This window comes from Mus musculus, chromosome 2, assembly GCF_000001635.26.
Source record: "Mus musculus strain C57BL/6J chromosome 2, GRCm38.p6 C57BL/6J".
Taxonomy (NCBI): Eukaryota; Metazoa; Chordata; class Mammalia; order Rodentia; family Muridae; genus Mus; species Mus musculus.
This window is the reverse complement of record NC_000068.7, coordinates 67,904,506-67,929,278: the sequence shown is the minus strand read 5'-3', so window position 1 is coordinate 67,929,278 and position 24,773 is coordinate 67,904,506. Positions and strand designations below refer to the sequence as shown.

Here is a 24,773-nt window from a genome sequence, read left to right as displayed (position 1 = left end):
ATGTCACTATTGCTTAGGGATCAAACCCAGGGCTTCAAGCCCACTAGATAAGTGCTTACAATTGACTACAGCTCCAGTCATGAGAATTACCTTTTGCCAAGCTCATGAAATCATTCTTGTACTCACTTGAGTTAGAGAACCTTTGCTTTGATAACCAAAGGCTATTGTAGATCTCAAGCAAGACTGTAGGATGAGGGATGAGTGCTTTGGGGTGCTCTGTTAACTAGAGAGGGAGGCAGGACATTTCTAGTCCATAATGTAAACTGAAACATTTTTGATATAATAGTTTCAGTTGTAGAATGAAGTATAGCAAGACTCAAAGAAATAAAATCATACTTAGGATTTGGATCGACAGCCCATTTGATAATCTGAAATTTTAGTTAGAAGGTCAACAGTTTGCTTATTATTTAGTAATAGCTTATTTTATTGGATCATAGTTTATACTTCAAATATCAGGTAATAAGAGAACAAGTGATCATAACTAGCCAAGAAGAGTGACAAAAACAATGTGGTTGCCTAAGCGAGGTATAAAGATGATATAACTTTAAGAAAGAGTAAAAGAGGGGGAGAAGAGAGTTATCAACACCAAGGGAACATGGGAGACCTGACCTCCAATTAAATGGAAAGATGCCAAGCAAAAATAGCTGTCACAACTGCAAAAAGGAAGTCATTAGTTTGGAACATGAATCTGGCTTAATTTGGTCTTACCTTAATAAGATCACTTCAGAAGTGGTTCATAGCACGTTAGCACCTCCCCAATTAAAAACGTAGAGCTGAGTATAAATTTTCACTGTTCTAAAAAGAAGCTAAGGTGCTGACAGTCTGCATCACATTTGGGGGGAATAATGCCCACTCCCCTGCACTGGTCACCACACTGCATTGGAATTTCATGCTTCTCAGCCCGAACCTTGACATATGCCATATGTGCTGCAGGATCCGCATCAGTCTGGTAATGTCACAATGATCTGCACATAGTAGGCCTTTCAGGCATGATTTTATAATACACAGATACTTTCACTAATTTTTATTCTGGTTGGAAATATTATTTTCTGTTTTTAAATAACGTCCAGAGACCCTGTGTCTGATGCATTTGTTTTAAGGCAAGGTCCTATGCAAGGCTGCTGCTGTGAAATCAGTCGTCCTCTGGCAGTGTTCTCTGATTGGAAAATATAAAGGCAAGGTGATCCTGTCAGCCAGACAATTATTTAGGACAGTGCATGTCATACAGCAAATAGACTGATCTGAGAGCCCTGGGTGAGTGGTGGCAGATGGCTTGCCAGATGTTTTCAGTGGTTAACAGCAGCCTTCACTTTGACTTTGGAAAAATGACCTGGGTCTGCTTGTGGTCTTATAGACTCAATTCTGTAAAACTTTTGCACAAACAGAGGGGGAGCACTGATATATGTAAGGACAGCAGCTACATCTGATAAATATAACTTTAAAATAGAGAGTCCAGAATGTAAGGCTTGGGATTTACTTTGAAGATTTTAATGTCTAATAATAGATCAGCACATACCAATCAATTAAAATGTTTTCTAAACAGAAAAAATAAGATTTTAATGGCTAAGATTCTTCCAACTAAAGCCAGTTGTAAAATCCGCAGAATTGGGTCAGTTCTAGTAGATCATTTTTCTAGTCCTTGTCTTATAAGTGAGGAGACTTAGTTAAAGGTGTGTAATCTATGAGGTTCCTGGTTCATGGGCTAGGGCCAGGCCTATAGTTCAGTCTCTGGGACAGTGTGGCAAGTGTCTGCAGAAATTCTCTCAGTTTGTTTTGCCTAAGAGCTCATGTTACTATCTCTCTGACACGAAATGCTCATTTAATTAAAAATTTTGTTTAAAAACATTTCTGTGATATTCGTTACTGTATATTTTATTGATCACTTGAGACTAATAAAGTTTTCTCCAGTGCGTTTACTTTAATATAAACCGTCAAACGAATACCATTACTGGTTATTTAGTGAACGAGTCCATTTCTACAAAAACCAACAGTTTATTAAGCAGACAATTATTATGGTGCAACTGAGGAAGAAACTTCTATTGACAAACGAAAGCAACTGCAAAGGAGCTTGGGGTAGTGGAAAAAATTGTGCCTATTGTTTGTTTAAGCATTAGCATTGAAGCCAATTCTGCCATTTTCCCCCCTTATGTAGTTCTGGGATGGAACCCAGGGCTCTGAAGCACTCTACAGCTGAGCTCCATCTCCAGTCTGTATGCCAAGCCTTGGAAACCCTTATGGTTAATATATGAGGTACAATTTTACATATTTAAACTTTAATAAATGCAGGTTCTGAGATATCAAATAACTTGTTGAGAATCAAACTACAAAAATGTTGGAGCTTGAATCTGCCCTGAAACCTGGATCTGTTTGAACCACAGCTCATCTTTGCCTACTCCTGTCAGCATCCATCTCAAAGTGGAAGACCATGAGACAACCCCGTTTTAAGAGGCTCATGGAATGCTAAGGACTCATCTTTCTGAGAGTTCTTAGGATTCATTGGGGCAGAGAATGTAGGACATGACTCACTGTGAGAGTCTGAATGAAAAATGTACCCCATCATCTCAGGCACTCAGTCTGCAGTTAATTGCAATATTTGGGAAGTTTTAGGCAGTGCGATCTTATTGGAGGAAGTATGTCACTGGAGTCAGTGAGTTTAAAAGATTATAGTACTTTCAGTTCCCTCTGTCAGCTTTATGCTTGCAATAAAAGACGTGAGCTCTTGGCATCTTGTCCCCACTGTTTGCTGCCATGCTTCTTTGCCATGATGGGCACGTGTCCCCCTGGAACTATAAGCCAAAATAAATTCTTCCCTCTATGAGTTATCTTGATGATGGTATTTTATCACAGAGACATAAAAGTAACTAGTACAGTTACAATGCAGATGCTTTCCCAGACCTCAGAGGATCATTAAAATAGAGATAGGAACAAAGTAATCTGAACCAAGTTCCCTGCTTTACCCAGTGCAAAATCCTGATTTGGGAGACTGTTGGAAAACTCAGGGGTACAACTCAGCTTCTTTATAACAAAACATTATTTATACAGTTAATATGATTTATCTTGTGGATCTCTCTTAAATTGTGAGCTTGAAGCAGGTTAAGAGTCAGGCCCTTCTCTCTCTCTTCTACAGTAATTCTCTTTCCAGTCTTCTTTCAGGTTAACCTGGGACCCTTGTTACGGGATTTTTTTACATGTGTTATGCTTCCTATTTACCTTATGACAGATATTAGTATGAGTAAGTTGCTTAGTCTTAGATTTTTCTTAAAAATAATTTTAAAAACACATCACAAAACCAAAACAATATATAAATTGCTAAGGTAGAAGGTTTCCCATCAAATCTACCAATCCTATAAAAAAAGGTCATCTAACGAGCATTACGTAGATGAATATCAGTACAGAATTTAAAACAGTAATCACAAACTTTATCAAAGAATTTGATAAGTTCAAAGAAGGCATGAAGAAACACTTCATTAAACTTCAAGAAGTAAGCAATAAATGCCTGAAGGATGTCAAGAAATAGAACAATGAATGAAATGAATACAGGATTTGAAATCAGAATTCAGGAAAGAGTTAGAAATACTAAAAAGAAGTGATGATGGAATTGAAAAACTCAATAACCCAACTAGGAAATTCAAGAAAGTGTTTTACAAGTAGAATGGACTAAATTGAAGATAAGAGTATAAAGACTTGAAGATAAAGTGGAGGAATTAGACACCAGAAGTAAAGAATATGAAAAAAAATTAAACAAGGAAAGGAACACACAAGAAACATGGGGCATTACAGAAAGACCAAATCTCCAAACTATAGGCATGGATGAATGAGAAAAATGCACGGTCAATGTCATAAACCAGATTTTAAACAAGATCAGAAAAGAAAATATCCCCTAATGAAAAAAAATCAATAAAGATAGATACGAGAAATACATGCAAAAAAAAAAAAAAAAAAGACAAGACCAGAAAAGCAATTCCCCACAGAACATCATAGAAAAAACATTAAGTAGCACAATGAACAAGTAATGAAAATTACAAGAGAAACAAAAATTCAACCCCTTCCCCCAAATGAGTATATATGGAGAAAACCCCACAAAAATAAGAGTTACTTTCTCAATGGAAACTTTGGAAGCCAGAAGAGCCTGGAGCAATGTATCCTAAGTTCTAAAATACCATGACACCCAAGCTGTATTACTGCACCTAGAAAACTACCTTCCACAGTGAACAGAGAAAGAAGAACTTTACATGATATAAATAGCATAAAAAAGTAACCATGTCTACAAAACCAACCTTAAATAGAATGCTGGAAGCTATGCTTTAAAATGAGCGAGATATATACACAGCCAAGAAACTTTATAAAGAAAACAAATGAATCTATAATTAACGAAATAAAAATACACATTAATAGCCTTAGTTGTCCACTCAATTTAATTTTAAACTTAGGTACCACTTTAAAGTGAAAGGGTTGAAAAACTATTCTGAGGAAATGGGATCAGAGGGACAGAAGGAGATGCTATCTAAATATTTGACAAAATAGACATTAAAGAAAATCTGATCAGAAGAGACAAGAAAGAGTATGCCATTTAATGAAGGGGTCAGCCAGTCAAGAAAATGTTACAATACTAAGCATATGCACACTAAACTCTGGCACACCAATTTCCAGTTAATTAATTCTGCCTTTAGAATTAAAGACACAGCTTAACACCAATCCCAAAGTAGGTGATTTCAACACTCCTTTTATCTGATAGATCATCTATACAAAACATAATCAGAGAAATTTCAAAAGTAAGTGAAAATTTTACATCAAATGTACCTAACATATCTATAGAATGTTCTGTCCCCCCTCTACACACACACATTCTACTCAACAATTCATGGAAGGTTCTAGAAAATATAGTATATCCTGGGACATAAAACAAACTTTCATAAGTGTGGAAAACTGAAATAACTCCATGTATTCCATTCAATCATTATTCAATAAAACTTAAAATAGCAAACAAATTAAATCTAAGTGCATGAACTCATAGATGTTGAACAACTCATTACTTAACTGTAAATATTTGAAAGAAGAAAGTGAAATGCAAAAATGTAATCATGAAGCTAAATAACAATGAAATGATACAAAACCTCTGGGACACATTGAACGTAACTCTAGAAGGAAAATTTATTTCTATAAGTGTCTACATAAAAAATAAAATCAGAAAGAGTCAAATACATGACTTCATAACTCAATTCAAGAATTGTAGAAATCAAGAATGAATAAAGCCCAAATTCAGTAGATGGCAAGAAATAATAGAAACAAAAATTAATGAAATAGAAACAAAGAAAATAATACAAAAACACAGTATGTCTAAGCTGGTCTTTGAGATTATAAATGAGATATAAAAATATAAACAAGATGGAAAGATTCTTGGCTCAACTAAACAAAAGTAAGTAGGGTACAAACTCACAGAACTTAGAAAGAACAAGGAAACTCTACAACAGGCACCAAAGAAATTCATGAGAGGATCTCTGAACCTTCATCAGAGAATGTTCTCTCAGTAGATGGCCATGAACAGTAAGGTCCACAACGGGACAATGTTTTCATGGGTTGGCTTTGTTTGTGGTTTGTTTTTGCTTTCACTTTGCCATGAGTATTTAGCCATATGTTGGATGTCTTTATCAAACTCTCCCTTCAAGCCTCAGGGACCTCTCTGGAAGAAGAGGTAGAAAGATTGTGAGAATCAGAGATGTTGGATGACCACTGAAACAGCATCTACCAGACACAGCAGCACCGATGCACTTCTGAACTATGAGACCGTGACAGCATGCACAAGATCTGCTTAAGATAAACCTGATGAAATCTCAATTTAGAGAAGGCACAAAGACCCTTGCCTAACCAATACGTCATTTGTAATTGATAGCTACTGGAAAAAGAAAAATCTTTTTTTTTTTCCAAACGAGTGCCACTGGACAGATCAACTATACTCTGTTTGTCTCTGTGCTGAAGAGAAGCTGACTAACATAAAATAGGTTACATTTATTATCACTCATCACCGTCATCATTCGTAGTATTATTTTTATGGCTTGTTTGTTTTGCCTTTTGTCTTTTGTTTTATGTTTTTTAAGAGGGAAAAAAGGAGACAGGGAGGAAAAAGTGAAAGAAGGAGAGAGAGAGAGAGAGAGAGAGAGAGAGAGAGAGAGAGAGAGAGAGAGGGAGAGAGCATGAGAGCATGAAGTAGTGTGGTTAGGTAGGGATAAAGGTAGGATTGGAAGGAGTTGGGAGAAGGGAAAGAATATGATCAAAACATTGTATATAAAGGATTTTTTTGTAAAAGAGTATAAATAGAATGCAGGCTGAAGAAAGCCAGTGAGCAGCAGTCCTTTATAGCTTCTGCATCAGCTCCTTGCTTCAGCCCTAGCCCTGACGTTCCTGAGTGATGGACTGCAGGCTGTAAAATAAAACAAACTCTTTTCTTCCCACGTTGCTTCTGGCCTATTTACTTATGATCTGTCTCATGAACTGTTAGATATTATAACAGTATTTATATAGAACCAATTCTAGATCGAAAGGGTGCAACTGGAATCAATTGCCGGAGTGAGAAAAGAAATCAATTAGCTTTTAAATGAATGCCAAGCTCCAAGGTTTCACCAAAGGACAGTGGAAAACAAAAGCTATTTAGGTATTGATATGATTTATTAGGTAGAAGGAACTTTTGTTCATGAATTTGAGTGACCAGCATCATATATTGCAATCTATCAAAGCAGGAAACTTAAAAAGAAATACAGGACACTGGCTACTATGGAACTGACTGAAAACATGCATTCACATCCATGTCCATCAAAAAGTTGGGGTATTTATTCTAAAAGCAGCCTTTGTCCTTAAAAAAAATTAAGCTAGGCATTAACTTCAATATTTTCCAGATAATGAATCAATTAAAATCTCCTTAAAAGTCCCAGAAAACGGATGCTCAGAAAAGATTAGTGACTTCATTGAGCGTGGGTAGACTAACGTACAAGGCAGACTCAGAGGTTGAAGGGTTTCAAGAGCATCTCAGGAAGATAGAGCGAGAAGAGATTACAAATGCCCTGAATTGGTGGATGAGAAGAATGAGATTCAAAGACTAGCAAGAACTGTAATTTAATTTTTACCTATGTCTTTGGAAAATAAAAGTAGAAACACATTTGTTCTTTACTCCTTAGCCTGTATTGGCAATCTCAACACTTAGGCTCAGGCAGAAAGATATCAAATTTGAGGTGATCCTGGGTTACATACTCAAGAATCTACCTCAATTTTTTAAATGTTATTTCATAGGGAAAAAAGTCCTACTTAAAAATAATAACTAAAATATAAATGAATATATTGAATGAGTAGATCTCTATCACATAAGCTTTGCAAAGTTTATTCATAAAGTAATTATAAGTGTGTTACTTGAGTTTACTTTTAAATATTTTCAATTTCTGTTATCACTGGAGCTTCAAGCTGGCGTATTGTGATCCAGCATTCTTAGTATTATCAATTAATAAGAAGGTAGTGAGAACTGGAAAAAGAAGAAATGATTATAGGAAAGCCATTAGTCATGTTTTGAATTTTTTGAGTTTAAGTCCCTCACTGTGCTGAATTCATGAAGCTGCACTAATTTTGATTCTTTCAAAGCAGTTCTTAGGTTTGTTGGCTACTGGGGTAGGGGGCAGTAAGAAAGAACGTGCTCTTTAAGCAGCTTGCATTATAGATGGAATGAGCTAGTGTTAAAATTTAGTTTTCAAAATGCATAGTGATTTCTTTGGGCATCTAAATTCAGGTATTCCTACCTCCAGGTCATTAGTCTGTAAAACAAGGACACTATTAATACCCCTCTCACAGAATTACTATGTAGAAGACACACATTAAAAAACAGAACTGTGTTTGGAACTGTCCTTGGTCATTTGCAAACTGTTAGTCAATGCAGCCACCATGGTGAAACCTATAATAGAATCTGTCAGAGTAGAGTGGAATGGAAAATGAAAAGATTGGCTATATATAAGGTTGAGAGAGTAGGAGATGAGTTGGTTCTTATCTGGATGGCAGGTGATAAGAGGTTCATGAAAGGTAGAAATGGAAACACTGGAACTGAGGTCAGAGACATCCGAGAGACCCTCAGTGAATCTTCTCGGCAAGGAATGGTTGGATGATACAGTGTGAATAAGTCCTCTTGATGGGCAGATTCTAGATTCAGAATCTGGCTGCTGTATATACTCAAAAAGCTTGTCACGAAAGCTGGAGGCAATGCTTTTCTTGTGGTAGACAGTTCTGAGGAATTACTGCAGGCAGTGCTACAGAGATTTGGGCAAAGATGACACAGGACTAACCCAAGGCAGAGATGTTTTTGCTTCTTTAATGCACAGCCTAACATTGTTTAATTATGAGGGAACATACTAACAGACATCTTAGTGGCCTATTTTGTTCCCTGTGTCATCTCTCCTATAAAAGTAGGTCATCTAGCTGTTCACTGTCCACTGATGCTCTGGGCACAGCCTATTTCTCTTAGGCTATAAATCTGTACTGTATATTTTTATACTGAATACTGAAATACAATTGCAACACAGTAGTGTGTGTGTATCTAAAGACAAGGAAAAGCATAGTAAAATTTTAGCTCCATTATAAATTTAAAGGACTATCATTATATAGGTGTGTCTGAGTTAGCCTGACTTATCATTTTGGTATAGTCTTTAGTCACCTGAGAAGTAAGTATCATATAAGAGATTGCTCAGGTCAGCCTGGTCTGTGGGCATGTCTGCAGAGGACTGTCTTGGTTATTAGCTGATGTTGGAGGACCTGGGCTATTGTGAGGGGAACCACAAGGCCAGGTGGTCCTGGGTTGTGTAAGAGAGCTACCCAAGCAAAAGCCTGTGAGGAAGTCAGCAAGAAAGCAGAATTCTTCTCCTTCAAGCTCCTGTTTGAGTTGCTTTCTTGACTGCCCTCCGTGATATAGTCTGTGGCCTAGAACTGCAAGCCACATAAGTCTTCCCTCCTTAAGTTGCTTTAGTCCATGTATTTTATCACAGCAACTGAATATAACTAGAACAATGTGGCTTACCATTGACCAGAATACTGTTAGGCAACTAGTCCATAGTGTGGATTGACTAGGGAGTTGGCTTGATTGGTAATGTACTTATTAAATAAACCTGAAGACCTGTGTCTTCAATATCCATATAAAATGTCTGGAGTAGTGGCATGCACTTATAATTCTAGTGCCAAGCAAGTGGAAAGCAGTAGACTGCTGTATCTCACTAGCCAGTCTGCCTAAGTGAATCAGTGGTTTTGATGTTGGATGAGCAACCAACCTGTCTCAGAAAATAAGGTGAAGGGGGATTGAGGGAGATACTAGATATCTACTGCTGGCTTTTATGTGCAAGTGTAATTACAAATGCATCTATATACATAGACATCATCTATGCACACATGGTGGCATGGGTAGACATCAAATACTTTCAAAATAAATGTGCAAACATAAGATTTAATGCACATGGTGGCACACGCCTTTAATCCCAACACTTGGGAGGCAGAGGCAGGTGGATTTCTGAGTTGGAGGCCAGCCTGATCTACAGAGTGAGCTCCAGGACAGCCAGGGCTACACAGAGAAACCCTGTCTAAAAAACCAAAAACCAAACAACAACAACCATAACAAACAAACAAAAATGATTTAATGCACATACCACGCAATGACATATGTATATTAATATATTCAAAGGACTCCATATACTCATGGTAACGGCAGCACAATTTACCCATTGGATTAAAATCTTGGATATAAATACATTATTGTTGCCTGTGCAGCCCTTGGGTTTAAGATCTTTCTGCTTGTTCATATACCCAACTGCTATTTTGTGTCCTTTTACCCCAACTTCCTTCCTCTTCTACACTGGGACTCTAGCAACCATTATCTATTCTCTGTCATCTGTATATTTGACTTCTTTTAAAAATAAATTCAAAATAAAAATCTACCCAAAGCCTTAAATCAAAGAAGAAATATTGTTAAGTTCGATTTCAGAATAACGTTGAGTGCTTATTTAATTATTTAGCAAACTTACAGCATGCCTGGAACAGGCATTCTAAACATTTCATGAATATTAATAAATGGAACTTGGATCGGGGCGATGATAAATAAAATAGAGATTTCCCCACACAACAGATGCATCTGTGGTCTGAAAACCTTTATATACTCACTTATGAAAAAGGAAGCCCTGCACTTTGAAGACTTGATGCTTTTTTGAGACTTTCCATTTCCCATCAGATGTTTTTGAAAATAATTTTTTCAAAAGATCTTTGGAGATATTTTTTTATACATTTTTGAATGTTGGGTTTGTAAGTCATGATTTGTCAAAAGTAACGGTATGAACAGAAATGATGTATTCAGGGCAGAACATATATACACACCGTTCCCCAGGATCCTTGAGGGGGACCAGGCAGCCAGAAGACTTGCTCAGCAATCCTGTAGGCAGGATGAAGTGTGAATGTGCCTTGGACATGCTGAGAATGGAGCAGGGTGATAAAGCGTCATTCTGAGATGCGGGTATGGCTCTCAACAGTGTCTCTAGCTTTCATGGCTTGGGGGATGCTGTAGGAAGATGGATTAATTGTCACAAAAATAGAGAGGTTGCTGATAGGATCCTAGACACATTGCAATGCAAATAACTACGACTCCACACTGATTCCTGAAAGTGGATAACCTAGTTATAATTACTGAAGTTGTAAACATGTTTTCACAGAGAAATACATGGCATGGCATTAACAAACTCTCTATTGCTCCAGAATAGAGCTGTTATGTAAAAGTGGGAGGCATTTTTAATAGACTATAAATATAGATATTATATATTACAATATATACTATATAAATGTAAATTGTATTATACATTTACTGTTTATGAATATGTACATATATTTCTTGAAATATGTATATTCTACACACATGTATAATTAAATGTGTGTGTGTGTATATATATATATATATATATATATATATATATATATATATATATATATATATATATATACACACACCCTAAAAGGAGTTGTTCACTGTTTTTGACTAAAAAAAAAAAAATCACAGATGATGGCACAATTGATGGGACTGTGATTGAAGTCAGGCTCTATCTGAGCCTACTGAACTGATGAGACCCTATGTGGCACTTCCCAAGCATAGTGACATGGCTTTAGTGTAGTCCAGTTCCATGGGGCTTACACACTTCTTTATATCACATGTAGGGCATTATACTCACGTCATTGAAAGAGTCAATGCAGCTGGTTTATCTGAGTTTCTTTGAGGAGTATAAAGATGTCTCATGAACTATCTGCTGTAACAATAGGGCGCAGGATACCACCATGAGTCAAACTAACATAAAACTGTGTTCCAACTGCTCAGTTCCTTCTGCTGTGGTGAACTGGGAATCGAGTTCATTGTTTGCTTTGACTTTAATGTTTCCAAACAGAAACCATTTTAGTTCACATACTGTAGAAAATGGAAGAGGGTGAAGCACGCCGGAAGCACGAAGACCCTTGTGCCTGCATGACACAAGAGCCTGGCCATCAAGGTGCACAGGGGTTTCTCTGGCAGGTGCAGACCATAGGCCTGGACAAGATGCCTGAGGCAGTTTTCTGTCTGTAATTTCTGAAAACACACTTTCAGCATCAGATCCCATGGCAGCTGCTCATCTCGAAACCCAGTCAAAGGTAATTTCAGGAAGTGATGTGTAGCAGCTTTGCCTTATATATCAGAGGCAATTTTTTAAATAATAACTTGGTATTTTATATGTAATATGTAACTATTTATTAAATTTTATGTCACTTTGTCCAAGGTTTCAAAATAGCTAAATAACCTAATTCTTTTTAAAAATAAGTATTTTTAAAGAAAGACACATCTTAGTTATGTTCTTTAGTTCTGCATTTCTTTGGCCTAATATTTTTATTATTATGTTCAGGAGATTTATAATCCATTCTCAGATGTTGTTTACATATGCTCCAAGCAGACTATTGTAGAGCCCTTTCAGGAAACCTGGCTCTATACAGCACCGAACAGATACACTCCCGATGGACTATTTGTCTAGTTCAAATATTTGTTATTTATCAAAGCCTTCTCAGCAGATTGCATCAAAATATTTTTCAGCTCAGACATGGCTCTATGCCCATTATCTGGCCACTTTAATGTTACTAATGCATTTACAAGTGACATTCTTTGGATTACATGAAAAAAAATGGACCATTTACTAAATATTTTTTGGGAGTGAAATGAATGATACATGTGTCTGTGATGAGCTAGGGGAAAAAAAGGGGCAGAGAATGAGTTTTCATTTCATAAACTTTCCACTAATAAGGTAAATAAATTTTTGCTTTATAACTCTAGTGGGTATTTCTGAACAGATTGCTGGCATGCACCATTTTAATAACATGTAAAACTATCTGCTTCACACTCATGGAGTCCTAACTCTGAATGTGTGTCTCCCTATTCCTCAATACCATTAAATTATAGGCATCCAATTTTAAAATCTTGATAATCGGTGGTGCTTGTACATCCTTAGCCTATTTACTGATAATTAGCATAGCTGTTTAATTAAAATAGAAAAAAATAGAACAGTTTAATTCAGAACTAGTTGATATCTAACTTATATCTATAAGGATTAATCCTACATAGTTGTATTGATCAATAATTACTGTTTGTCTTTGTTTAGCAGTGTACGGGGGGGGGCATTTTTCTGATTTTGAGAGATAATTATAAATAGTTCACTCAAAAGTTTTTTGAGACAGCAATATCTAAGTTCACTTTGAATTCTACATATGAAATTAGGAAATTCTGAAGTGGATAAATTTTGTGACTGCTCATTAGATATTTGGTGAATTAATACCATCTTAAAAATATTCATTAGACTTTTGGGGAAATGTAAAACTGTTGGTGTTGATTTGGTAAGTATTTAATAAGTATCCACTAAGGGCAATGTCTAGTGCACAGTGCTAGCATGTTCCAGTTTGTTCATTCAGTATCTGACTAATGGGGCATAAAGGGTAGAATGAGAAGATAGAAACTGACTATCAGAAACTATGCTTTCCAAAGTCTCAGAGTAAAATAGTGAGGGTTGCTTGGATCTTTTCTCAATAGGAGAGGATGACTTTTTGTCTCTCAATTGTTTTTATATTCACAATTAATAAGGGCATATAAATATATATAATACAAAATATTATATATGTATCAATTAATATGTACTATAAAATATTATATAAATATATACAATATAATACAAAATATATACAATATAATACAAAATCTATTACATATAATATATTATAAAATAATATAAATATAAAATATTATATATATTAAATATACAAACCCAAAATCTAATAAGAATATAATATAAACATAAAATATAATTTGTAATTATTTATATTATATTTATATCATTACATAAAATAAATATAATATATAATTATAAATAATATATAATATATGTGTAATATATTTATATGTTTATTACATATAAATTATATGAATATAGACACAATTTATGGCTCATAAAAACCAGATGCAACTTGCTTTTCCACTGTTGTTCCTCTGCAACCTCATACCCATTGCCAGTTGCCTTCTCCACAGCTCCTTCCCTCAGGTATGCCAGTACAATGGGGATCTTTGCCCAGAGTCCCATGATGTTCCCTTGGGCCTTCTCATTATACCTAGCATTCAGGTTCTTTACCTATAAAGGTTTTCTAAGTCCTAGAGCTTTTGCTCTCTGGAGACTGGACTGTTTCATTACATATTTTTTATCATATACATCCTAACCCATACCAATTCACAAATATAAACACATATTCTCTTGATACATTCTCAGTGGAATTTATTGGTGTTTTCTAGCCCCTCAATTAAATCTGAAGAACTAGTGCAGCAAAAATAAGAGACTTGCAATAAAATAATCTAACACTTATTCAATTTACATAATCTGGTAATATTGTCCTTATTCATAAGCTAGGGACCTTGAGCATCTTGTGACCATTTCTGAGTCTGTAAATCAATTTTTTCCACACACACACACGCTATAGTAATTTATTATTTGTAAATCTTAATACAATAGTTGCCTAGGTGTCCACAGGCAAATGGATTATCAGTGTCCTATTTTTTTTTAAGATGGAGAGATTTAGATCCCAATGACTTGGACTTTTGAGCAAATGTATAGTAAGATTGATTTCATTGGAATCATCCAAAAATTATATTGTTGTCTCTCTTAAAATCAGGAGGTTGATCTTGAAAGTTTTCCAGAGTGTGTTCTTGAGGCAAGTAGAAATGATGTGAACATATTTCAAGGAGCCTATGAATTTCCAGGGCTAGACTCGGTGGTATAAGCCCAAAGTATTTTGTATTACATATTTTATTTCACTGTAAAATTCGATATTTTCACTGTAAAATTTTGATACTTTGTGTATTATTTTTATGTTCTCTTTTCTTTCATTTAAACAAGTCAATTTATGGTTGTTATAATTCTTTATTTTTTAAAAATTAGGCCTCTCAATTGTGTCCATCAGTAGTTGGTTCTATGGTGTATAGGGTTGACATGAAAGAACATAGGCTTTTGAAGGACAGTTGCGAGTCCTTGGGAGGATGACCATCAAAGGTGTAACAGGCTAGTTTTCACAAGAGGGAATAACAAGTTTTCTGAAAGAACTTAATAAAACAACATGGATGTTCCCGGTATAGCTTGTCAATAAAGCCAACATTACTGTAAAGCTGTCATATCCTCAGCATGCACTTTCAACACTTACAACCACACTAATATAATAAAGAAAATATCACATGTTATTGGACATAATTAAATGAGTAAATAGCTTCAGTCGCCTATTCAAGTTTCTAAAATTCCTCTTGTGATTTTCAGGAACAACCTTTCACTCAAACTCAACACATCGGTTCTGAAACTCAGCAGCTGTTAAATATTTTGAATGTTATCCCAAACATGACAACACTTGCCTTAGTGAGAAGCTTGCACTTCATCATGGTAGCGTTTGAGAATATTGTTGGGCAGCTAGCTCTCTGCTAGGAGAGTTTCTTTATCATTGGTTCTTAGCCTGTAGCTCACGACCCTAAGAGGGGTCACATGTCAGATATCTTGCATAGTATATTTACATTCCAGTCTTAGAAGTATCAACATTATGGTTTCAAAGCAGCACCAACTAATTTTATGGCTGAGGTTCTTCACAACATGAGGAACTGTATTAAGGTCACAGAATTAGGGAGGCTGAGAATCACTGGTCTATATTAATGCATCCTACAGTGAATCTTAGACTAAGGAAGCCAATGTGAGAAATTATCAATTGAGAGATATCCAAGAGCACTGAGGATAATGTGCTTGCTTGCACAAAGTGGAGCTTTCTGTGGTTCTTAAAAGTCAAAGTTCTGAGAATCCACATGTTGTAGGAATTGCATTATTTCACATATATTAATGGCCCTCTTTTAATATAATAGTTTTTTAAATTGGTGTAGCCAAAGATAAGTTGTCCATGTTTTGGTAAATAACCTGCCAATCGTCCTCATGTAAGCAACTCTAATTCAATTCATTCATCGGGTCAAATACATACAGAATGTCGCAGTGGTCATAGGGGGCTTGTCAGGAAGAAACAGGTTTCAGTGAGAGGAGGGATTTGGGGTGTTAAAATGACTGAAGTTAAATATCTATAGCTAGAGGAGGAGGAAGAATATTGTAGTGGTATCTTCTCTAAACTGAAACATTTACTACTGGAGGGAGAAAGAGAACTTAAAAGTTTCAGGAAGCAAATAAAGTAAAAGGCCAGGAAGTAAGTGACACATGAGAATATCAGGAAGCTCCTGAAAGTTAGGAGATCCACAAGGCCCTCTTTTTAATTGTTATGAGCAGAAATAATTTCAGGGGGGAAAGAGACTCTGATTGTTGACCTGTCAGCAAGTCGTGCAGAGATCATTGGGAGTATAGTTTCACGAAATATCTCCCACTCAGGGTTTTTTGCTTGTTTTTCCTCTTTGTGTTTTTATTTTGTTTTGTTTTTGGTGATGAAGCTGACTTAGGGTCATCTATGTTTCTGTAAGGAATCCCTACTCATTTGTCTGTAAATGTCCTTAGTAAACCCACTGCTTCTTTACACTACACTTGAGCAGAATCCTTTCTTTGGTTTGTTATGAGTATCTTACCTAGGGAATATAGGTATTTGTTAACATCTACTCAAGTAAATCACTAATATCACTTTTCTCCTTTCATTTTGTGTTTTTTGTATATCTATCTTCTAGTTTGCATATATGGGAGAAAAACTGTTTTTATTAGTCTTTTTGTGCCTGGCTTATTTTGTTCAGCATGATGAAGGTTTAACCTTATAGAAAATACATGAGGAGAAAAGTGAATGCCATAATTCCTGTCTTTAAGCCCGGATCTGATACTAAATTAACACAGAGCATAGTTTCATGTTGCAGCAATGGAGGATAAAACCCGAAGGCTCCTACCATTCTGATTTTACTCTGGCATCTTATCTGGTAATCATTATCACATAGGTGAGATGGAGTCTTCCAGGTTCCTTTTCCAGTTCAGTAATGTTCCTTAACCAGAGTTGACTTTGGATTATTTGGGACTGATTTTAGAGTCTTGTGCATGCATGGTAGACAATACTGCACCATTAAGGCATACAACTAGCCATAATTTTACCTTTTATTTTGAGACAAGGCTTCAGTAAGTTGGCTAGCATGGGTAGGAGTTGTTCTGCATCTTATGTAGGTCTTAAATTTTTAATTCTTTTATTCTGCCTCATGAGCAGCTGAATCATAGGTATATGCCCAGGCACAGCTTGAAGAAATTTTTGCTGGCCTCATTTTTGAGGTGAGTTATTTTGTACCCAGAGATAAGAATTATGCTAAATTCTAAATACAATAGGCAGGTCTCAAAACTATAGACTTCTCCTGTCCCAAGTATCAGCGGGAGTGAGACTAGGAAACACTCACTCTAGAGACATAGTCTAGAATTACTGTAATGATGTGGGTGTGGGTGTTGGTATGGGTGTGGTTGTCCAAACAGACAGATATTCACCAGTTTGAAGCAATCATTCTATACAGATTGATTTTCCTGGGGAGTGTGCTATGCAATGTTGCTATGCAATGGGCTTTTCTATAGAGTTCTGCCTCTGCCATAGTATATTACAGGAGCTGCGTTGGGAGGTAATGATACACAATGAGCTATAAAAGCATTTTCAATAAAATTCTAACAAGATTTCACACATTGTAATTGAGGGATAAGAGGGTGACAGCATTGCTTTCCAGACGTAAAAGAATATTCTCTACTTATTAAATTAGCTTTCTTTGTAGGGATCTTGATGATGGTGACTGTCACTGCCCATCCTGCACTGAGAATTTGTTTCATTCAACTATGAAGAAAACAGAAATTATAGTATATCTCTTTTCCTTTTCATTCCACTTGATCAAACACACATCTAAAAACTATAAAATTGTATTAGCAATGACAAGCTATCAGGAACAATTCTTCAGAGGCTATTTATCAGATTTGCAAATGTGATGGAGCAGCCTTGAAAATTCTTCCTAGTTTTCTTATTTAATTTATTTTTTTCAGCTACACATATTTTTAATTTTTTTTTTTTACCTTTCTAAAATGTTCATCTTACAATGCTCCACACTCATAGGATCAGTAACCCAGGTAGGATCCCTGGTGTAATTATATGATACCCACACGATCTATTGATAAAGAAGATGTTATCATCAGTGGACCTTGCAGTCAGTACATTGGTTGCCTCTCAGGCAAGCACATGAGGGGATAAGCAACATTCTCTGCATGCAGTGGATGGGATTAATGATCACAATGAAAGACAGGTCAAAGCCCTCAACTCTCAGTTTCTATTTTGGTAGTTTATTCACAGATAATAATCCATACCACCCCCCTCGTGAATTATTCTGGCAATATGAAGGCAACAAGATATGGAAAGCACTCAGGCTCCCTGAGATCCAAAAATGCAAATTACACAATAGAATCTTTTCTCTAGGTACCCTTGCATCGGAAGAATTGCAAACTCCTTCCTCCTATTGGCTCTCCTTTGGTCTTAATTTCATTAAAATTCTTCTATGCTGTATCCTATTAATCCTAGAATCTTCAAACATGGGCCAAGTGCACAGTGCAGTACACACATCATCCTTGCTGTCTACATAGACAAATAAACTAGAAAAGGGAAATGGACAAATGGAGTCAGCTTTCTGTAACAGCAGCTTCCAAAGTTATGTCTTCGTCTAGGAAAATCTGTAATAAGATCTGTAACACTGTAAATACTCAAGTGGTAAAGTCTAGGTCCTGAGCATGCGTAACTTATTTCTCTGTCAATGACTGCCACTAAACTTCTGAAAGGTTGCTTAGTTGGCAAGTGGACACACCATGGAATTTTACCAGTGATGGAGAACAGTTGCATGCCATTGGAGATGAATACCAGGTCAGATTTAGATCAGGAGTGCCTGCGAATGGACTAAATATTATATTCAGGGAGCATTAAGGGCATATGTTGGTGAAACTGTCACTACTGATCTCTCTGCATTGGCAGACGCAGATAGTTTTTCTCCACACTAGTAGAGAGGATGGATCTCTCTCCCTCTACAATACCCTGAGATTCAGTTATATCTGATACGGTAAGGTCAGGTCAGCATCAGTGACAATGAACCCACATCAGCAAGCAGTGGACTAAAGAAATACAGTCCACATGCACGGGTTGATATGGTCTTTTTGTTTTAACAAACGATCGTTTGCCTTTATCATGGAGCAAGATAGGGCACCAGCTAGCTTGTTTTAGGGTTTGTACCTCCTGTCTGTCATCCACATGGAATAGGGTATTGCTTCAAATCCCTTTTCCTACTCTGTACAGCTTGTGAGGATGTACACATGAGGAATCAATATTAAGTTGATGTTGAAGAACCAAGGAATAAAATTAATAATCCACAAGGGTGGAAGAAAACTTCCAAAATGCATACTGTCAAGCTATTCTGATGTTTGGTTTGGATAAAATTTCATACTTCCTCTGCTAAGGACTCAGCCTTGACACTTCTTCTGCCTGCTTACTTGCCTAAGGCTTCTGTCTAATTATAAACACTGAACTACCTTGTTGTATGCACACTGATACTCGGAGCCAAAGCTGCTGGCAACGGCCAGTAATTAATTTTCTAAACAAAAGGAGAAATTACAAATTTAAAAGTACATAAAAGTGACCCAGTTTTGTAACTAATGCTTTTAAAGAAGCTTCATGGTTTTAACTTTTGAAATATACATCTGTTTTTTATTGTGATTTCCTTTGTTTCTTTTTAAAATTACAGTACAGTTTTCTTTTTTCTTTTTCTTCTTGTTCTCCATATAACATTTTTATCAATTCTCAGGGAGTTTCAAATCATGCAGCCAATCACAATCCCTTTCCAATCTTCCTATCCCTTCCATGTCCTGTCTCCACCCTTCTGATCCCCTCCCCACCACAAAAAAAGTAAAAAATAAAAATGAAGAACAAAAGAGTCCCACTTTGTGTTATGCATATACTCATCAATACACCGGAGCAAGGTCAAACTCTCAGTGGACTGCCCTTTAAATAGAAACGAGTCCTTCCCCTCCCACACCTCTGCCAGGAGCCACTGATTCAGCGGAACTACTCTTCAGTATCACCAGCACCCTCTTTTGGAAATTCCCTTTGGTGACTTCCTGTCTAGGCTGTTGTTGGTGGGTGGGGATAGGGGTTATCAAGAAGCCTCCTCCCATGTTTCTCTCTCTTACTGTGCATCTGCAACCATCAATATCACAGCAGAAGCATCTGTCTTGCTCTTCATGGTCAGAGGGAGCATAAATCATGGGCCTCCACATGGTTTCTGGCAATAATACAGACCACGAACCCTGTTGCAGTAGGACCACAGACACAGATGAGACCATCAGAGTTTGCCTGGAACATAGAACTCACCATGGCTCAGGTGGCAGCGCAGGCTTCCCACATCCATATGGCCTAGGAGGCAGCACTGCCTCTCAACATCAATCTGCATTCCAGCTGCAGCGCATCCATGTAATGACTGAGGGGTGCAGAAGAAGGTGTAGGAGTCTCTGGGACTGGAGATACAGATGGATGGGAGTCACCATGTGGGTTCCATCATGCAAGCCTGGGTCCTTGTGGGAGAGCAGGCAGTGTTCGTAACTGCTGGGCCATTGTCAGCTCCAAGTTTCAGGTTTCTAACCATTTGGTTTTATAATAAAGTAACATATTTGCAGAGTGATATAAAACAACTGAGACTATCTATTTCAAATTTCCCCTGGATTTGTGCTGTCTCATGACACCCAATGTCAGCAGCCATCCAGGTGTTTCTCATCTGATCCAATCTCCTGTACTACTCTGCCATCAATTTTGCTTCATCCTTCATAGACATGAATAGATAACACCAGGCCCCTGAAAATGTTCTGTCTTCCTAACTTAAAATGTGTCAACTTATTTCTACACTTGGTCAGTGATGTGTTGCTGTTTACAAGGAAAGTAAAGCTCTGATTTGTGTCATTTCCCAATTCCCATGGCAAGACTATTGACTCCAGCTATCACAGTGAAGTCTCTCAAAGTAGCATTGGGACAGAAAAGCTTTACTAATCTGTCTCCATTTCTCAAACGGTCCTTTGCTTTTGTTACTATAATGAGGCTATTTTGTCATGGACACTCTCTGGATCTAAAATCTTCACTGTTACAATTAAACATTCCTGTCCTAAATCATCAATTTCTTCAGTCTGGGAGGATTTTAAGTAACATTCCTTGGGTGTATTATATATAAAACCTTTACGATACATGGGAGGCCTTTTTGTGGAACCTCCTAGGCCGTAGGCTGCATCAGAATGGAGCTGAACATCTTCTCAGACACCAGCTATCAAAACCTCATTGCAATGGACAATAAAATCAAATTTTATGCTTTCTTTTTTCCTTTTTTTGGGGGGGGGAAGAGGGGTTGTATTTCAAGACAAGCTTTCTCTGTGTATCCCTGAATATCCTGGAACTTACTTTGTAGATCAGGGTGACTTCAAAGTCACAGAGATCCACTTGCCACTCCTTCCAGAATGCTTGGATTAAAGGCATATATATCACCTCTTAGGAAAACATTGTGCCTTCTATAAAGAGTACATGGTCACAGCAGTTGCTGCTGATGTTCTGGGTGGAGAGTACAGGGGTTGTATTGTCTGAATCAGTGAGAAGAACAACAAATAAGGCTTTTGCAAGAAGCAAATACTAAGACAAAGTGTGGAGTAGAGACTGAAGGAATGGCCATCCACAGACTGCCCCACCTGGGGATCCATGCAATATACAGTCCACCAAGCATAGACACTATTGTGAATTCCAAGAAGTGCATGCTGACAGGAGCCTGATATAGAGGTTTCCTGAGAGGCTCCTCCAGAGTCTGACAAATACAGAGGTGGATGCTCGCAGCCAACCATTGAACTGATCATGGGATCCCCAGTGGAGGAATTAGAGAAAGGACTGGAGGAGTTGAAGGGGTTTGCAACCTCACAGGAAGAACAACAATATCAACAAACCAGAGATCCTTCTTAGAAGGGGGAACAAAATACCCATGGAAGGAGTTACAGAGACAAAGTATAGAGCAGAGACTGAAGAAATGACCATCCAGAGACTGCCCCACCTGGAGACTCATCCCATATACAGTCACCAAACCCAGACACTATTGTGGATGCCAAGAAGTGCATACTGACAGGAGCCTGATATAGCTGTCTCTTGAGAGACTCTGCCAGGGCCTGACATATACAGAAGCGGATGCTTGCATCTAACCATTGAATTGATCACAGGGTTTCCAACTGAAGAGTTAGAGAAAGGACTGAAGGATCTGAAGGGGTTTGCAACCCCATAGGAAGAACAACAACAATATCAACCAATCAGAGCTATCCGGGTCTCAACCACCAACCAAGGAGTAGACATGGAGGGACCCATGACTCCAGCCATGTATGTAGCAGAGAATGGCATTCTCAGGCATCAATGGGAGAAGAGGCCCTTGGTCCTGTGAAGTCTCAGTGAGCCAGTGTAGGGGAATGTGATGACGGAGAGATAGGGAGCATGTGGGTGAACACCCTCATAGAAAGGGGAAGGAGGGCTGGGATAGCAGTTTATTGGGGGGGCGGGAATCAGGAAAGGGGATAACATTTAAAATAAATAAATAAAATATCACAAAGAAGAAGGAGGAGAAGGAGGAGAAGAGGAGGAGGAAGAGGAAGAGGAAGAAGAAGAAGAAGAAGAAGAAGAAGAGGAGGAGGAGGAGGAGGAGGAGGAGGAGGAGGAGGAGGAGGAGGAGGAGAAAGTGGATGACTGTAAATATGCTGTTAATACATATCTGAATAACTCTCTCAAGGGATTCTTTCCTTTTTCATGCTGCATGGAGATGTTAGCATATGTTTAAGCACTGATATTATCCACTTCCAGGTTGCTGTATAACATTAGACTGGGTCCACAATTAGACATTAAAAAGGCCACTTTATAGACTCCACTCATGTCATATTGTATAATCTCTCTTGATCTAGGCCTGTCTTGAAGATTCAGTGTCCAACAGGTAGCAGGTCTTCAGATCTTATTGTCCAGCCCAAATAGCTCTCTTGCAATTCAAAAGCTTTCAAACTTAGCTACTCACCATATGCCCCCATTTGAATATCCCACAAATATTTCAAAGGATGGGTACAAATTCAATATGCCTCTTCTTACTTCACATTGGATACATTACTATTTCTGAGTCTTCTCAGAATGGTACTCTTCTTCATCCAGTTGAGACACCGTGTCTCTTCTTGTCAGGTTCTTTCTGAGTTTTTTCCTTCCTGTTTTTTTGTTTTGTTTTGCCTCAGCAATTCTTCCTTTCACATGTAGCACTTTTCATAACAAATGGATGCTCTCTTGATTTTCTGAGTAGTGGCCTTTCAAGTAGTCTGTGCATACCTTTCAGTTTTTAGCATGGTCTAAGGTGACATACAGAATGAAGGCTTTATTTGAGTTTACTAATCCCAAAGGAGAGGACATAATGATTGGAGAGTCATAAGCAGGCAGCTGGAGTGGGAAAGCTCGGAGATCATACCTCTACCCACACACTTGAAGCAAAGAGAGTAAGCTAGAAGTGGGGTGAGGCTATATATTTTCAGACTCCTCCCCTAAGTGACGTAAGTCCTCACCATGGCATCTTGTCCTAAAAGTTCCACCACCTCCCCCAACATCACCACTAACTAGGGATCAAATATTTATATTCATGGGTCAAAAGGGCACATTTCTCGTTTCTACCACAACATTGTCCCTTTCCAAAATTTAGACAGGACATCTATAAGGGACATTCCAGAATTGAGCATTTGTTAAGGGAACATGGTCAAATTTGATACAGATTATACACTGTAATCAGTTTTCCTTTTGCTGTACCAACAATAAGCTTTGGATGGCTAATCCAGGATAAGTCACAACTTTCAAATATGCCAGCTCAATGCCTGACTGCCTTGCCATTATTCTCATTTTTGATGCCTTTTTCTTTCCAATTACATGCTTGAAGCACAGGACACTGAAGTACAATTCTTCTTCCTTAATAGCATAGTGGCTTCAAATTAGGTTCCTTAGAGTTTTAACTGAAATTCATATAGAAGGGGGTTGAAAACGCTATTAGTTTGCTGGAAAATATCAAGTCTATCAAGAATAATTGTATACTGAAAAGAGTCAGACTGAATAATTTGAACAATCAGTTTTATGGTTTCATTTTTTTGTGGCTACTTTGCTTACTCCTATTTTTCCCTAATAACTTCATGGGTCTATGCAGTGAGATCCAAATATTGAGACTCATGGGGAACACATATAAATGACTGGTTTCTCAGAAGGGAAACCAAGCTGTTCCAGGACTTGGGTCAGGAGGGAGTACATGATATGAATAGCGAACATTGGGTCAAGAGGACAAATAGTCAGTACTTTAAAAAAAAAAAAAGACAAAATTCCATGAGTGTAGAAATCCTAACATTCTACAGGCACATTTATGTTGTAGATAGCTACTAGATGGGACAAGGGACAGTTATATCATTATCTTCATTCACTAGGCTTCAGTATAACTAAGCTAACAATGAAACACTGGATCACCTGGAGGAGAGGCACTCTAGCATACACTAGCATAGTTGTTCTCAGCCTTCCCAGGGATGTGCTGACTCCCAACCATTAAATTATTTCATTGCTGTTTCATAACTGCAATTTTGCTATGCTATGAATCATATATATGTATATGTATGTATGTGTTTATATTACAGGATATCTGATGTGTGACCCTCAAGGGATCACAGACAATGGTGGTTGAGAATCAATTTTCTAAACTGAGTCTAGAATTCACATAAATGAAAATATTTTTGGTGAGTGTGGCTGAATATTTATATATCTGGGCATCTCATCAGTTTGTTGACATTTGATCAAACGTTTTTGAAAAAGTCTTTTGGAGACATTAGCTCACAGCCCTTCATTGTCAATTTTCACAAATACCCAACAGTATAAAATCAGTTCTAATAACAGCTTTGACAGAATTTAATAAGGCGCACAAGAAAACTTGTAATTTGCACAGGCTAATTTACACATATGTACAGCCGAGAAGTGGATCTGAAAGATGTTATTTCTGTCTGTACCATTCAGAGGAAAAATACTGGGGAAAATCATTTACTAATCATCGATAAACAATTTTAAACAGATTTTCAGGTTCTCATTTCAAAATACGTTTTAATTGCCCAAAGTATATTTTATGAGTCTTCTTATGGTAGGAGCGGTGTTCATTTCCA

General features: G+C 37.3%; 1 protein-coding gene across 7 annotated transcripts in view; it reads right to left on the bottom strand.

Moving 5' to 3' along the window:
* The window catches only part of B3galt1 (UDP-Gal:betaGlcNAc beta 1,3-galactosyltransferase, polypeptide 1), a 557,194-nt gene that overhangs the window by 193,604 nt on the left and 338,817 nt on the right, over positions 1-24,773 (bottom strand). The window contains exon 4 of one of the 7 annotated variants that reach the window (NM_001379326.1): positions 19,927-20,069. The exons of 5 other annotated variants lie outside the window; for them this stretch is intronic. The gene's annotated coding sequence lies outside the window, so the exon portion shown is untranslated. Of the gene's footprint in view, positions 1-10,383; positions 10,752-19,926; positions 20,070-24,773 lie in introns of those variants that run through there. One more of the 7 variants, XM_017318675.2, reaches the window with a different exon arrangement.